The sequence below is a fragment of the Bos indicus genome, chromosome 19, assembly GCF_029378745.1.
Source record: "Bos indicus isolate NIAB-ARS_2022 breed Sahiwal x Tharparkar chromosome 19, NIAB-ARS_B.indTharparkar_mat_pri_1.0, whole genome shotgun sequence".
In the NCBI taxonomy this organism is placed as follows: domain Eukaryota; kingdom Metazoa; phylum Chordata; class Mammalia; order Artiodactyla; family Bovidae; genus Bos; species Bos indicus.
This window is the reverse complement of record NC_091778.1, coordinates 23,720,187-23,736,618: the sequence shown is the minus strand read 5'-3', so window position 1 is coordinate 23,736,618 and position 16,432 is coordinate 23,720,187. Positions and strand designations below refer to the sequence as shown.

At 51.0% G+C, this 16,432-nt stretch overlaps 1 long non-coding RNA gene across 1 annotated transcript; it reads left to right on the top strand.

Moving 5' to 3' along the window:
* Positions 1-29: 29 nt before the first annotated feature.
* On the top strand, positions 30-6,340 carry LOC139177519 (uncharacterized). Its single transcript, XR_011561947.1, has 3 exons — positions 30-2,078; positions 4,380-4,495; positions 4,700-6,340. It is a non-coding gene; the product is annotated as an uncharacterized lncRNA (long non-coding RNA).
* The last annotated feature ends 10,092 nt before the right edge of the window (positions 6,341-16,432 follow it).

Genomic DNA, 16,432 nt, shown 5'->3' with positions numbered 1-16,432 from the left:
GCGCCGCACTCACTGGCACTCACACCGGCGCGCACGCCGGCCCGGGACCCTGCGCGCGCATTCGGCGGGCAGGGCCACTCGGCGCCTTCCACTCACGAGGCGCAGGACGGGCGCGGAGCAGAGCAGGAACCTGCAGGACGCACACCCGCACTTTCCCGCGCGTGCCCGCACTTCCTGGGCTCCGTTCACACAGAACAAACGCCGGTGCGCAAGGACACTTCCAGCGCACAGAAACGTGTGCAGAACTGGGCGGAAGCACCGACTGCTCACATCTGCAGGACACACGTACCCATAGAGAGTTGGCTGAAGCTACTGTGGTGCTGTACACCCCCTCAATACACACATATCCCTAACAGCATTCGTGGAGGCGGTCAGGGGACTCAGGGCACCCCTGTCCGCGGCACACCTAACAGCATATACAGACACGCCCCCAAAGTGATCAGGAGACCCAGGGCGCCTCCCAGCCCCCAGCCTAGCAGGTCACATAGCCTCACTCCTAGGAGTGCCAGACAGGATGCTCTCACATTAGCAAGACATCCACAGCTGTCCAAGGTCACCGATGGCACAGTCTGTTCACCCTTCCTCTCAGGTCACACGCAAGCACCCTCCTTCTAACCAGGAGTCAGCCTCTCACTTGGTCAGTGAGTAGCTTGAAGGACAGGGTGTGTGAGGACCTTGACCACAAGAGGTGATTGGGAGAGGATGAGGGCAGGCAGGGGCCTGGGCATCCCCAGGGCATGATGAAGGATGCAGAGGCGGAGAGGCAGGGCGTGGCTGGCCACCAGGCCTCAGGCTTCCCACATGGTCAGAAAACCAAACAAAGGCCCAGCCCTGGCTCTGTCCTGATTTCCTGAGAATTCGGTTCTGTTGGGAATGGCTGCTGCTTATACAGGTGTGTTCCCAGAAAGCCCTGGCCATAGACAGAATCCTGTTTACTCTCTCTGGTTTCCATTGACATCAGAGATGCTTATCTTCTTGGCTGGGTCCCTTCCAGAAAGACTAAATGAGGGGTCTCAAGCCTGTGCCCCTGCCCCCACCATAACTCCTGTGGCGGTGTGGGGGGAAGAGAGAGGTGGCCTCACCTTCATCACTTCCAGATGCATCATTCTGGCACATCATTAGCTCTCTCTGAACCTCAGTGTTCTCAGCTGTGAAATGGGGCTAATTCCAACCACTTGGCACTCTGAGAAGGCTGCATCTGGCAAGAGCATGGCAGATAAGAGATGCTCACCCGGTGTCAGCTTTCTCTTCACCCTTCCCTTGAGAGAGGAGACTCGCTGCTGACGCACATGATGGAGATCCATGAGTTATTTCGTGACGAGTTCTGAACTGGGTGGGCAAGGTCCCCACCCGCCCTGGAAACCTATGGCATGCTCTGTCAAGAGCCTTCACAGCTGTCACCTCACTGATCCCTTCTGCCACCCACCACGCAGGCAGGGCAGAGTACAACATTCCCACTTTGCAGGTGAGGAAATTTAAGCTCAGACACCGTGACTTGCTTGGGTGATCTCTGGCTGGTGACAGAGCTGGGCTCAGCACTCAGGTGTCCTGACTTTTTTTGAAACTTTCATGGCCCCCACCCCTGCCTCTCCCTTCTCACCCCTACAGAGACAAGCTGGAAACAGAGGTAAAAACTGGCTCCCCGGGAGCTCTTCCTGTGGCTTCTTGGATGGGGACTGCCCAAATTGAGAAGGAAGGGGAGGGAAAGAGAGAGGTGGCTGAGAATCTTAGGGGTTGCAGTGGGAATGAACCGGCCTGGAGGCTCCCGAAGGACAATCTGGGATCTTGGTGCAAGAGAAATTCAGCCCTCCAAGAATCCAAGGCCAAGGGAAGGACAGGAGAGCCCGGAAGCCTAACACAGAGTGGGTTTCTCATTTCCGGGAATGCTTAAGGGGATTAGTCCTTAAATAGGCACGGAGTGACTTCTGTGCCAGAGGTGGCTGCATCACTAAGTGATTATGTAATGGCACCGGGTATTAAAGTACAGACGCGGAACCATCATTCTGTAATTCATTCACTTGAGGGGCACGAGAGTGCAGTCACCGTCTTACAGATGGGGAACCTGAGTCTTCAGGAAGGTGAGTGACTGGGAATAACAGCCTGGATATCCTGACCTCTGACCCTTTTCCCTTTTGATGGCCAGGGTCTACCCATGTGTTCCCTGGGAGAGGGGAGAGAACGGGGCTGACTACTTCTTCCTGGCCTCTTGACTTTCTGTGGGTCTGGCTTTCTTGAAGTTCAGTGCCTGGTTCTTGGCTCTGTGGGTGCTGGCTCTGGGGAGGGTCTGCAAGAAGCCCAGCCTCCAAAGCATCCAGTCAGCAAATGCCAGGATAGCTGCAGGAGGAACACTGGCATATTTGGGGCTAACCTCTGGTAGGTGGCAGAGTTGAGCGCCACTCTGAAGTCTGAGTTCACCCAGCTGTGAGCCCAGCTGCCATGGGGTAGGGCCCCCCTGGAGGGAGCAGAATTGGTATTACCAGGCAGGTGTCTAGTTTCTAGAAAGAGTCTGGGCAGGGGAGACAGGCAGATGGATTCAAAACAGTGCCTGAGACTTCCCTGGGGTCCGGGGGTTAAGAATCTGCCTGCCAATGAAGGGGACGTGGGTTCCATCCCTTGTCTGGGAAGATTCCACTAAGCCCGTGTGCCACAACCACTGAACCCACATTCCAGAAAGCGAGAAGCCACGGCATGAGGAGACCACGCACCGCAAGGAAGAGGAGTCCCCGCTCGCCGCAACTAGAGAACGCCCACAAAGACCCAACGCAGCAAAAAATAAACAAAAGCCTCCTCCTAATTGTGTCTAATTTGGGGCAAGTTAGGGGGAACAACCTTGTGAGAAATGAAGGTGGGGCTGCAGAGAAAGGACTTAGCACGAAAGAGGCACTCAGAACATTGTCATTCTCTTGCCCCTGCCTTCCTGGTGCAAACCATAGTCTGACGCCCTGTGCCTGCCTCAGTCTCTCTACCAGTGAAATGCAGTTGGCTGCCCTCTTTTCCTGTCTGCTGTCAGGACCAGATGAGGATGTTGGGAAAGTACATTGAAAAGTGCAGGCTCCTGCCAAGTCTGGGGCGCCGGCTAGCATGTGTGGGGATCTTTAAACAGCTGGACATGTCCAGACCCCATCAATCAGGTTGCCTCTTCCACTCCCCACACAGGCAGGCAGCTGGACTTGTCCTTGGCAAAGTGAAGTGGGCAGAGTCACAGCCCTCAGGAATCCTGTACTCTTTTTTTTTTTTTTTGCCATACTGTGTGGCATGCAAGATCTTAGTTCCCCAACCAGGGATCAAACCTGGGCCCCCTGCAGTGGAAGCATGGAGCCTTAAACACTGAACCACCAGCGAAGTCCATGGAACCGTGTACTCCTGATTCTCCACCACCTGCTTCTCCCAACAGGCTTCTGAGTTGCCCCCTCCCCTCTCTAACAGACTGCAAAGGCCCCAGTCCAACTAGGTAGAAGTGGGTTCCTCAAAGGATGGATGCAGGGTACCTGCATCCCTGGGATGCTTGTTAATAATACACATTCCTGGCCCTTGCCTCACACCCATGGACTCAGACATGTGTGTGAAGACTCAGGGTGTGTTTGAATAAGCACCCCTGGGTTATTTTGATGCACAATTAATTGTATGAGAATCGCTGGGTTAGAAGGTGCAAACGGTTTCGTATTCTCACCTGTTTTGCTATCCCTGCACTGTTCAATGTGCCACTCTTGGCGGGGAGGGTTGGAATTTTGCGAGCACTCTGGCAAAGTCCCAATGTTGTTACTTAGTCATTATGTCGTGTCCGACTCTTCTGCAACTCCATGGACTGTAGCCCGCCAGGCTCCTCTGTCTGTGGGATTTCCCAGGTGAGCATACTGGAGTGGGTTGCCATTTCCTTCTCTAGAAGTCCCAATAGGGAGCCTGAAACATCCTACATCAGGCACTATGACTTCTTTCTTGGCTGAGAATGAACAGTTAAAGCCTTTCCTTCCAGTAGGTGAGAGGCATTTGGAGGCAATGACCTCTACCCTGCACTTGGTGGGACGCCCTGGGTTGGCGTCTCTGCCTGGTGTCACTGTGCTCTGGGAGGAAGGGCCCTTCCCGCCCCTGGCCTCACTGTACCAGTCTCCCCCTTCCCTGATCACTAGAGGAGCTCAGGACATGCTGTGCTGATAGAAACTTGTCTGAATTGACAGGAAATTTTACACAAAGGAGAAGCTGATGGAGCACTTCCAAGCACTTCCTGTTTGATGGAGAGGGGCCTTCCAGGGGCCCTTGTCCATTTATTTCTTTAGGAATCTGCACTTTAACACATATTTATTGTACCCCTACCCTGTGACAAACCCCAGGGTGCTTTCTGCAGTGGCCTAGATGGTAAACGAGGCTCCACTTTTCTTTAGATTCCAGAAGACAGAGACTGAATCAGGAAGGGACATGGGAGCTGTCCGCTGTCCCTGGCCTCCTCCTTGGCCCCTGCTGGGGCCCCAGCCCAGGAATCGTGTGGAGAGCCAGCACAGTAAGTTAATGGAAACCGCTGCCATATAGCCGGTGGCTGCTGTGAGGCCAACTGGATGTATTAGGCAATATTAAAAATGCAGTTCTTTCTGATAATTTATTATTCACATTTCATAAACACATTATAGTCGTCACAGTACATTTACTAGCCCTGGGCCTGCCAGTGGGAAAAAGTTAACACTTATCTAATGATGTTATTTTGCAGATGTCAAATGCTCTTGGAGCTGTCACGATGGGCTAAATGGCTCAAAGAGATGCTTGTCTCCTCTCCCTCCTGGGACACCTGTTCAGTGGTTTGCAGACCACAGGTCTGTGAGCACCCCGCAACCCCCGACTCCACCTGCTTCCTGAGCCTAGAGATGGAGGACCTGGCTCAAGGTCACCCCAGGCCCACCCAGGACTCAGCCCCAGGGGCTGAGTGGAGGCACTATGGCTCTCTGCTCGGTTCCATGCAGGCTGCGGTCTGGGCTGCTGAACTCAGAAGAGGCCAAGGTGAGAGAGGCTCACCTGGTAGGAGGGGCTTAGCCCAGGATCAGCCTGCCTCTGCCCGGAGATCAGAAGTCAGGGAGGGATAATGCTGAATCCCTAGGGGAAGATCCAGAAATAACCCGCAGGAGGACGGGGGTGGGGTGGAGGGTAACCTGTGACTCAGGTGACAGTAAGGATGAGGCAGTGCCACCGGCCCCCACCCTGTGAGGCCTGGGGACCTCTGGAGCCCAGGGGCTTTGTCGAGTGTCTTCTGGAGAGGGCTGAACATTTCAGTGATATGAATGGGCAGGAGCTGTAATTGACAATTGTGAAACTGAGAGCCAACAGCCGCAAATGTTCCCTCAAATAGCTCTGAATTATGATGCGGTTTTGAAGATACTAACGATGCAAATGGTGGCTTCCAATTTTAACTCATTCTACTTTTTTTAGATTTATAAAATATTTCAGTCATACAGAAAAGGCCTGGAGTATTACATAGAGACCCGCTGGCCTATACACAAAAACCTTGCAGTTTTCTTGAAAAGCTAAACGGAGAATTACCACATGACCTAGCAATTCCACTCCTAGGTATGGGCCCAAAAGGACTGAAAGCAGTCTCCAATAGATACTCGCACACTGATGCTCATTGCAGCATCAGTCACAGCAGCCCATAGGGAAACAACCCCCACGTCCATCCACAGATGAACAGAGATGGATATGTGGCATATCCGTACAATGGGATCTTAGTGAGTAGCTCAGTCATGTCCAACTCTGTGACCCCATCGACTGTCCATGGAATTCTCTAGGCCAGAATACTGGAGTGGGTTGCCATTTCCTTCTCCAGGGGATCTTCCCAACCCAGGGATTGAACCCAGGTCTCCCACATTGCAGGCAGATTCTTTACCAACTGAGCCACCAGGGAAGCCCAAGAACACTGGAGTGGGTAGCCTATCCCTTCTCCAGGAGATCTTCCCAACTCAGGAATCGAACTGGGGTCTCCTGCATTGGAGGTGGATTCTTTACCAACTCAGCTATCAGGGAAGTCCTCAATGGGATCTTATTCAGCCCTAAAAAGGAATGAGTTCTGATCTATGCTACAACCTGAATGAACTTTGAAAACATGTGAAGTGAAATAAGACAGACACAAATATTGTAGGACTTTCCTTATAGGAAATGTGCAGAATAGGCAAATTTATAGAGACAGAAAGTAGGTTAGAGGTCACCAGGGTCTGGGGTGAGGGGAAAAGGAAGCTTAAGGAGCAAGAGTTTCTGCTTTGGGTGATGAAGAAAAAGTTTAAGAAATAGGGACCCGTGATAGTTGCACAATATTGTAATTAATGCACTGAATGGTACAACTAAAAGTGATTAAAACGGCAAATGTTTGTGTTCCGTCTATCTCTCCACCATTTAAAAAATTACAGATGCACCTGAAATCCTATGATATTTCCTCCTTCATCCCATTGCTCTCCCCAGGGGCAATCACTGTCTTGAATTTGATAATTATCAATCTATGCATTTACCTTTATGTTACTATGTATGCATCCATAAATAATATGTGATATTGTCTTATACATCTTAAAGCTTCATATAAAGGGTATCATACTTCCACATCCTCAAACAACTCCTTTTTTTTTCACTTACCATTGTTCGTGAGATCTAGTCCTGCTGATACATGTAACCAGAGCTTGTTTTCATTGTTGTATAACACTCCGCCACAATTTGTTTCTCCTTTGTCCTACCACTGGACATTTAGGACGATTCCCACACTTTATTATTCTGTACCTGTTGCCATGGATAGTCCTGTCTGCTGGCCCACATGGGAGAGTGTCTTTGCAACCTCCTGGAGACAGAATTGCTGGGCTGAAGGACATATGTATCTTTAGCTTGACCAGGTAATGCCAAACAGCTCTCACAGTGCTATGAGCATTTCCATTCCTATTAGCTGTATCTGAGATTCCAGTTCTTCCACATCCAAATCAACACTTGATGTCACCTGACTTGAGTTTTTGCTGCTCTAATTGGTGTGAAGGGGCATTTCATGATGTTTAATTTGTTCTTCCTGCTAGTTAGGTGCTGTGGCTTTTTTTTTTCACTAAAAGTGGGCATAAGCTGACAATAGATAAATGTAGCAAATTGAAAATTGAAGCATTTCTATTAAGGGGTAGGTTAAATGCAGTATGATTCACCTTTACAATGGAATATTATTATGTAACCATTAAGGAGAAGGGGGCAACAGAATGAGATGGTTGGATGGCATCACCGACTCGATGCAACATGAGTTTGAGCAAACTCTGGAAGATGGTGAAGGACAGGGAAGCCTGGCATGCTGCAGCCCATGGGGTCGCAAAGGGTGGACATGACTGAACAACTGAACAATAACAGGAATAAAAAAGACAAAGCACTTCCCAGGTGGTGTCGTAGTGAAGAATCTGCCTGCCAGGGCAGGAGACTTGAGGGTTCAATCCCTGGGTTGGAAAGATCCCCTGGAGCAGGAAATGGCAACCCACTCCAGTATTCTTGCCTGGGAAATTCCATGGACAGAGGAGCCTGGAGTGCTTCAGTCCATGGGTTTGCAGAGTCAGACACAACAGAGCACACGCCTGTGCGCACACACACACACAAAGAACAAGGCAGCTCTGTGTGCACTAATATGGAAGATATACTGATATCCTGATGCACTAAAAATCTTTTCATGGCAGATATATTGTTTAATAAAAAAGAGGCATAAAACAGTATGTTACCTTCGTATATAAATAAAAAGATATATATACAGGCAAGTATTTATATAAGCATAAGATTCCTCTGAAAGAATAAACAGGAAATAGATAAAAATAATTCATCTGTGAAGGGAACCAGGGGTCAGGGAAATTTTTCTGCTCTATGCATTTATACTGCATACATGAAAAACAGAAATTCATAGAGACAGAAGGTAGACTAGAAGTTACCAGGGGCTTGGGGATGGAGCGTGGGGGTATTATTTAATGAGTATAGTTCCTCTTTTGGGATGATGAGAAAGGTCTGAGAATGCATAGTGGTGATGGTTGTACAACATTGTGAATGCACTTAACTCACTGAAATATATGCTTAAAAATGGTTAATGTGGCAAGTTTTATATTTTACCACTATAAAAGAGTAGGAAAAGAATAAGCCTATGATGAAAACAAATTTAATTTTATCCTTTAAAAATAATAATTATTTAAAACTTTGCTGCTTTCTGAATTTCTGGCCCCTGAAAGATAAATCTTAATTCTGGCTCCACAGTGGGGATGGTAGGAGCTGGGAGCCTGGGTCCAGCGGGCAGGGGTCTCCACCAGAGGGGAACTGTGAGTCCCAGAGACCCCTCAGAGGCAGAGATGCCGGCTCCTGAGGCCTCACCTAATCGAGCACTTCCTTGCTCCCCACCAAGACTCAGGTCCCGTTGACCTGGTCACCTGGGTGTCCCCTGAAGCTCTGAGGTTCCCCAGTCCCACGCATCCTTCTACTGTTTCTCTCTCAGCCCTCTCCCTGGGGCTCACAGATCCTGCCTGTCTGTAAACATGACCTCTGGTGACCTGGGACTCTCACACCATGTCGCCCAGCTTGGTACTCCTCCATCCCTTGCTGGTGGCGTCCCCCCAAATCCCTCTGATGCTCTACCAACAGGCTGTGCTCCAGCCCTCACCAACACACCCACCATCGCTCCGTGTCATTCTTACGGTTTCTGACGCCTTTGCCCACCAACACGACAGCTCTGGCCCATACCCCTTCCCCAGCAACCACCTTCCCAAAGGCTTCACGTCAGCCACCACTGCCCAAGGCCACACTCTGGGCCCCGCTGTGCCCTGTGGCTGTGCTACATCCGAGATCACACTGCAGCCCAGGCTGGGTGGGGGGATCAGACACCAGAGAAGGAAGACTTCCGGCAGCACCCTTCAGGCTCCCCTACTGCTGATACTCTCATCTGCTAGTCCCTGCATCTCCACCTGCTCCGGACCCTCTGAAGTTCCCAAGCCCCCAGCAAAACACAGCCAGGCAGGTGACACCCCCTTACCTGGCATTCTCCAACCTCCATCACTTATGAACCAGCTTCTCAACCCAGACCTGTGTTATTATTTACTTTAAATCAACTTGCAGGGACTTCTCTGGTAGTCCAGTGACTGAGAATCTGCCTGCTAAAGCAAGGGACACAGGGTTGATCCCTATTCCTGGTCAGGGAAGACTCCACATGCCGAGGGCCACGGAGCCCGTCCCACAATTACCGAGAAACCCGCGCTGTAGAGCCGGCGCTTCACAACAAGACAAGCCACCACAATGAGAAGCCCGTGTATCCTAACAGAGTAGCCCCCTCTCGCTCCAACTAGAGAAAGCCCTTGTGCCCCAATGAAGATCCAGTGCAACCAAAAATAAATTACATAAATAAATCAACTTGCATTAAAAATGCTTTAAAGACTCAGATTAGCTTTGTCCTAACCATAATCGCTGTGATGGGAACTGATGTGCTGGTTATATTTCTCTGTTGCATATTGAAATAAACATAATTATTACAATAAAATTGTTTTCATTAGTAAATGAGGTTAAGTTAATTGCTCAGGGTCTCATAACCAGAAAGAGGCTCACTAACACTTGAGCCTAGGCCATTAGGCTCCATGTGTTCAGCCCTGTCACCCCTCAGGCTGTCACCCCTCAGGCTGTTCCCCCCAACCCCCACAAAGAGGCCAGGTTTGCTGCACACGTTGACGCTGAAGATGGAAGAACTCGGCTCTGTGCAGGTGTGTCGGGGCTGGAGCCTGGCTGAGGTTTGCCCGGCATCCGCCAGCTCTGGGTTAGTTCATACCTCACAAGGCACCAACGGGCCCAGGTGGCCACACTCCCCCAGACACATCTCCCAGCTCCTCGGAGAGCCCAGCATCTGAGTCAGGTTAGCAGCGAGGCAGACCCATCTCCCCTGCTCCACGGCTGGGTCATGAGCCCCCAGCTGCGGGTCCTTAGTGACCAACCAGCACGGGACACAAGGCCTGGACCTCAGTCCTGAAATGGGAAGAAGGCTGAGAGTTAGGTCAGCAGAGGGCTGGAGGAAGGGGTCCAGGCAGAATGGCTGGTGGCTGAGCCGGCTGGAACTCGGGTGCGAAGCCCCCTCCAGGGGCCAGGGATGGAGGCCCCCACACCCTGGGGGCTCCTTACCTGCAGACGCCCCTGCCTCCTGGGTGAGTATGTGAGTGCCTGTGTTTAGAGTCAGACTCCCAGGCAGCGAAGGGTGCTCTCAGCTCATCCACTCTCCCGTCCCGCGGCCAGCCTGGTGCCCAAACACACCATCTGCCCCGCTGGGCAGCTCTCTCTCCGCCTGTCGCCCTCACCTCCCCGCCTCCAGGCACGGCACACACCTGTGCTGCCCACACGCTCAGGGCTCAGGCGTGGTTCCCAGAGGCCAGGTGTTCTTTCCGCGATGCCCCCTCGTGGCCGTGACTGTGCCCATTCGAGCACTCAGCTCACTCCTGTGTCTTTTGTTCCAGTTTCTTGCGGACCCGGAGGGATCGCGCTGTCTTTGTGGACCTCAGCTGTGGGGTCACAGATGGCGAGCCCCCAGAGTACTGCGGAGTTTCCTAGGACTCACCCCTCTGGGAGCCCAGGCTGCAGGCCCAGGGTGGGGCCTGGAATCACCTGTGGACCTGGAGTTCTGAAGCTGGGGTAGGTGGCCTTCCACAGCACAGCCAATCTTTGTTAACATGGAAACCAGGGCCCAGAGAGGTGACCCCACTTGTCCAAGGTCACTCAGTAATGCTGAGGCAGGGCCTGTGGCTCTGTGCCTGCCTCTGTCTGGGGGACAAGGAGGGTGGTTCTACCCTCTCCTGCTGTCTGGGGTCCTCTGGGTGCAACCTCTAGGTCAGGGCTTAAAGCACATCCCAAATATGCCAGTGGGGCTTTCCTGGGGCTGCTCCCCGGGTGGGTTCTGGTGGCCCTGATGACTGTACCATGCCCCCTTTCCAGGCTTTGGCAGAGGGTACTTAGTCCTGAAGAGGAATCCATTTCCTTTCCTTCATCCTGCCCTCCCCTGCCCAGGCCCACTGATGCAAGCCTGGGTCTGCCTCAGGGCCTTTGCACTAGCCAGCAATGTCTCCAAAATATGCTTGTACCACATCATCTCATGGTGGGGGCGGATGCTCACCTTTTAGATCTCAGCTCCAGGCCATCTCCTCGAGGGCACTGACAATCCAAACAAGATAGTTAGTTCAGGTCCTGCTTATTGTTCATGGTCTGTGAGCTCCCTGGAGGCAAGGACCCAGCACAGTGCGTGGCCCATGGCGGGTGGGCACTCAGTTCTCAGTGACTGAAGGGGAAAATGAAGCGCACTGGCAGCCAGGCCAACCAGAAGCCCCCCGAGGCTGGGCTGTTGGGGAGAACCTTGGGGTTACAGGTGGAGCAGCGGTGGTAGGAGGGAGCTGAGGCCTTGCCAACCGGTGGCTCCTCCCTGCCCCCCCCACAAGCTCCCACCCTGGGCGGGCTGTGGCCTTGGAGACAGCCATGTCCAGAGGGAGGCGGGAGGGAGCCTGGAGGGTCATCCATCAGCCAGAGACGTGGAGAGCCTGGTAAATGAGGGACACTGTCTGAGGCTCCTCTACCGTCTGCCTGTGCTCTGGCCATCTGGGAGCCCAGGGAGCAGGTGAAGGGGGCTGCTTCAAGCCCAGTTGCTCCTATGGGGACTGGGGACTGGAGACCACCAAGGCAGTGCCAGGGCCACCCTGATTGAGGAGGAAGGACAATGCCCCTCCACTCCCTGTCCCCCAGGCACTTCAGTGTATGATCAAAATTACCTTATATAGCTTTCACCCTATGCTGCAAGGCAGGTCATTATTTCTTCTGACTTATTTTGAATTTCAGTACACAAGGGTGTAGAGGTTGACACAGCCAACCCCCAAACGCACCCATCAAAGTGAACATTTTCATCCTTTTTCTAGAGAGGTTTTTTTTAGCTTTAAAAATCTGAACTGCAACATAGAAAACTGCACAAAATATAGATGCACCACGTAATGAATAGCCATAAAGCAAACACCAGCATAATCGCCACCATTTCATCACAGAAGTCATGAGGCAGGAAGTTATGACCCCCCCGCCCCCCCGCCCACCCCTGATGGTGTCTCTCATTCCCGGCTTCCCGGCCCCCTACATACTCTGAGTTTTATGACACCAGTGCCTAGGTTTCCCGGTCATTTAAATATATAAATACAATAAAACATTACAGATAAAAATTTCCCTTCCTGATTTGCATCCACCCAGCGAGCAAACATAGTTATGATACATCATTCCAGGCTCTGTTTGATGTTTTTACTATGCATACTTATATTAGAAAAATACTGTTTTATATAGCTTAGAACTTTTCACAAGTGGTATCAATACTGCCTGTATTATTCTGCAACTTGCTTTTCCACTCAACTCTAAATACTTTACCCCAAAATAGCTTTATTGAGGTATAATTTATACGCTATAAAATTCCACTGTTTCTAGCATACGATTTAATGGTTTTGAGTAAATTTACAGTTGTGCAACCAGCCACACAGTCCAATTGTGGAACATATTTCCATTCCTCCAAAAAAGTCTGAGATGCTTTCTTGTTTTCTCTCTTTTTCTCTAAATGTTTTCTGATGCACATTTTAATAACTGCCCTCTATAAAGCTCCTACTATGTGCCACGCCACACTCTGTTACCTATGTTACTCTTTCAACCCTTGCAGAACCTCTGTAGGGCGAGTTCAGAGAGGGTGAGAAGCTGCCCAAGGTCCCTCTGCTAGAAACTGATGGAAGAGGCTGGGGTTCTAGCCGCCTGACCCAAGAGCCTGCAAACAGTCCTGCTCCCCAGGTGCCCTGAATCCCACTGGGATGCCCTGAATCTTTCCTGCTATCAGCTCTGTCGGGCGAACACTTCCCTCTCACAGATGAGACGCTGCAGCTCAGAGGCCCTGAGTGACTCGCTCCGCATCCTTGGCGTGGGGACCTGCACAGCTTGGGGTGCAGATCCAGGTCTCTGTGACTCCCACGTCTCTCCCCTTTTCTGTTCCCCTCTGCTGTTTTCTCTTTTCATTACAGAAAAGGGCAAAGGGGAGGAAAGGGAGGGGGAGGCTGGGTAGAGATGTCAGAACCATCTCCTAAATTCTTCTAGGCTCATGCATAACCTACAAACACACTGACGCAGCCGCACGTGCGCAGAGTGGTACACACAGCAGCACACACCCATGGGTGCACATCTAGCTGGGTGTACATCCACCCAGGTGCACACCAGGGTCAGTGTTCAAAAGTTCCCTGTGCTCACTGTGCTAAGAATGAAGAGAAGGTCAGTGTGTGTGTGTTGGGAGTTGGGGGATTCGGCCTTGCTGGGTCCCTCAGTGGCCCTTCTGCCAGGGTCAGGACCCAGGAAATGCTCCACTGGGGCAGGGCCCCTCCCTGCTGGGGGCGGGGCCTCCATCCTGCTGAGGGCCTTTGCTAAATAAAGTCTCAGCTCCAGGGAAACCGAGCTGTGCGTGATCTCTGGGGACTTCATGGGGCTGTTGGAGCCACAGGGCCAGCCTGACTCCTGTGTTGCCAGGAGCCCAATGTATCATGACTCTGCTCACTGGCCTGGATGCTTCCTGTCCCCAAGGATCATTCCCGTCCCTGGACTCACGTGAACCTACACAGACCCGCGAGGGGTGTGGACGTCCCATTCAAAACACAAGAGCAAACACTGAATGAGTGTGTGCTGTGTGCCAGGCCCAAGGTCTCCATGCTCCACCAGGTGTGCACGGCGACCACTACCATTTCACAGATGGGGAAGCTGAGGCACCGGGGCCTTCTGCAGGATCCGGTAGCTAACAAATCCGGGCTGTGAGTCTGCTCCCCTTGGCACAGGGAAATACCCAGCCCCTGCCCCGTGCTCTAGCATCCAGCCCCTGAGCCTTGGGCCTGCCTGGTGATTTGCAAAAGCTGGTAAGTGATGGGGATTTTTACCCAGATGCAGCCAAATGGGAAAAACAGAGGACAATCTAGCTACTTTTTCACAAAGTTAAATTCCCTTAATTCAAAAAAGATGGGTTTTTTCTTGATCCTTTTTCCTTTCTTTTCTGAAGTGAGAAAAGGATAGCTATGATTTTATATTATTTGGCAAGACATAGATGTGAGCAGTTTAATGCCACTCCCCACATCTGGGGGAGGTTTGGTTTCTGCACCCCCTAAAATTTGGGCCACTTAGGGGTACCCACCACTTGGCTCACCTCAGCCCAGAGCTGGGACTTTTCCTCCTGTATTGGTGTCCTCCAGTTTCATACTTGTATTTACCAAAACAATCCAGTTGAGGAAGTCCTATCCAGGATGTTTGAAATCTTTATGATCCCAGCTCAAACTCTGGATTGCGTTAACAAAATAGAGGAAAACCTTTTTTCTTCTTTAGTAGTCAAACTTCAAGGCAACTTCAACCTGGGACCTCAGCCAGTTTCTGGGAAGTAAAGGAATCAAAAGCCTCTGAACAGTAAAAAAAAAAAAGTCTTTAGAACAGAGCTTGGTTCAGAGTCCAAGCTTTGGCCTTAATGGAAATGAAGAACAACAGTTTGATAAAGTGTGTTTATCTACCTTCCACCAGCAAACACAGTGCCCCCAGGGGCAGCGGGAAGGAAGTTGGACCGGAGGCCAGGAGGGCTTCTGGGGTCAGGTCTGTTGACAATAACATTTAGGGCTGCTGCTGCTGCTGCATCATTTCAGTCGTGTCCGACTCTGTGCGACCCCATAGACAACAGCCCACCAGGCTCCCGTCCCTGGGACTCTCCAGGCAAGAACACTGGAGTGGGTTGCCATTTCCTTCTCCAATGCATGAAAGTGAAAAGTGAAAGTGAAGTCGCTCAGTCGTGTCCGACCCTCAGCGACCTCATGGACTGCAGCCCACCAGCCTCCTCCATCCATGGGATTCTCCAGGCAAGAGTACTGGAGTGGGGTGCCATTGCCTTCTCTGAACATTTAGGGCAGGGTATGCCAAAGCCTTTGTGTGGATCATAAGAAACTGTGGAAAATTCTGAAAGAGATGGGAATACCTGACCACCTGACCTGCCTCTTGAGAAACCTGTATGTAGATCAGGAAGCAACAGTTAGAACTGGACATGGAACAACAGACTGGTTCCAAATAGGAAAAGGAGTACGTCAAGGCTGTATATTATCACCCTGCTTGTTTAACTTATATGCAGAGTACATCATGAGAAATGCTGGGCTGGAAGAAGCACAAGCTGGAATCAAGATTGCCAGGAGAAATATCAATAACCTCAGATATGCAGATGACACCACCCTTATGGCAGAAAGTGAAGAAGAACTAAAGAGCCTCTTGATGAAACTGAAAGAGGAGAGTGAAAAATTTGACTTAAAGCTCAACATTCAGAAAACTAAGATCATGGCATCCGGTCCCATCACTTCATGGCAAATAGATGGGTAAACAGTGGCTGATTTTATTTTTTCAGGCTCTAGAATCACTGTAGATGGTGACTGTAGCCGTGAAATTAAAAGGTGCTTCCTCCTTGGAAGGAAAGTTATGACCAACCTAGACAGCATATTAAGAAGCAGAGACATTACTTTGTCAACAAAGGTCTGTCTAGTCAAGGCTATGGTTTTTCCAGTAGTCATGTATGAATGTGAAAGTTGGACTATAAAGAAAGCTGAGCACTGAAGAATTGATGCTTTGAACTGTGGTGTTGGAGAAGACTCTTGAGAGTCCCTTGGACTGCAAGGAGATCCAACCAGTCCATCCTAAAGGAGATCAGTCCTGGGTGTTCATTGCAAACACTGATGTTGAAGCTGAAACTCCAATACTTTGACCACTTGATGCGAAGAGTTGACTCATTTGAAAAGACCCTGACACTAGGAAAGATTGAGGGCAGGAAGAGAAGGGGACGACAGAGGATGAGATGGTTGGATGGCATCACTGACTCAATGGACATGAGTTTGGGTGGACTCTGGGAGTTGGTGATGGACAAGGAGGCCTAGCGTGCTGCGGTTCATGGGGTCGCAAAGAGTTGGACACGACTGAGCGACTGAACTGAACTGAACTGAACTCAGCTCAATATACATGGGAGCCATTTAGTGCTGGGGGCCCAGGGATCGCTTCATGTCCACAGCACCCGGAGTAATCAAGCGAAGTTTACAAGATGCTTGCTGACATGTTGATCTGGAAAAAAAAGGGATGCTCCTAAATACACCTCAGAAAGATTTCTAGAAAACTGGCTAAAAGGTGAGGCATACAACCAAAACAAAAAACAGACAAGGAAGAGGATGAACGTCAGTTGTCTGGAAGCTCTGGGGAGAGTGGAGGACACTATAAGGTGAGTGCCTGGGTCAGCTGGGAGGTAAGGGTCAGACGGCATCCCCAACCCCCAGTCCCGGAATTAACAGTGCTGGGCAGGGGCTGGGGCTTACCTTGGGGAGCTGCCTCCTGGAGGCATGGGCTTGGTACCCCAGATGGTCCCAGGGTGGTGTGTTCAACGGCAGTT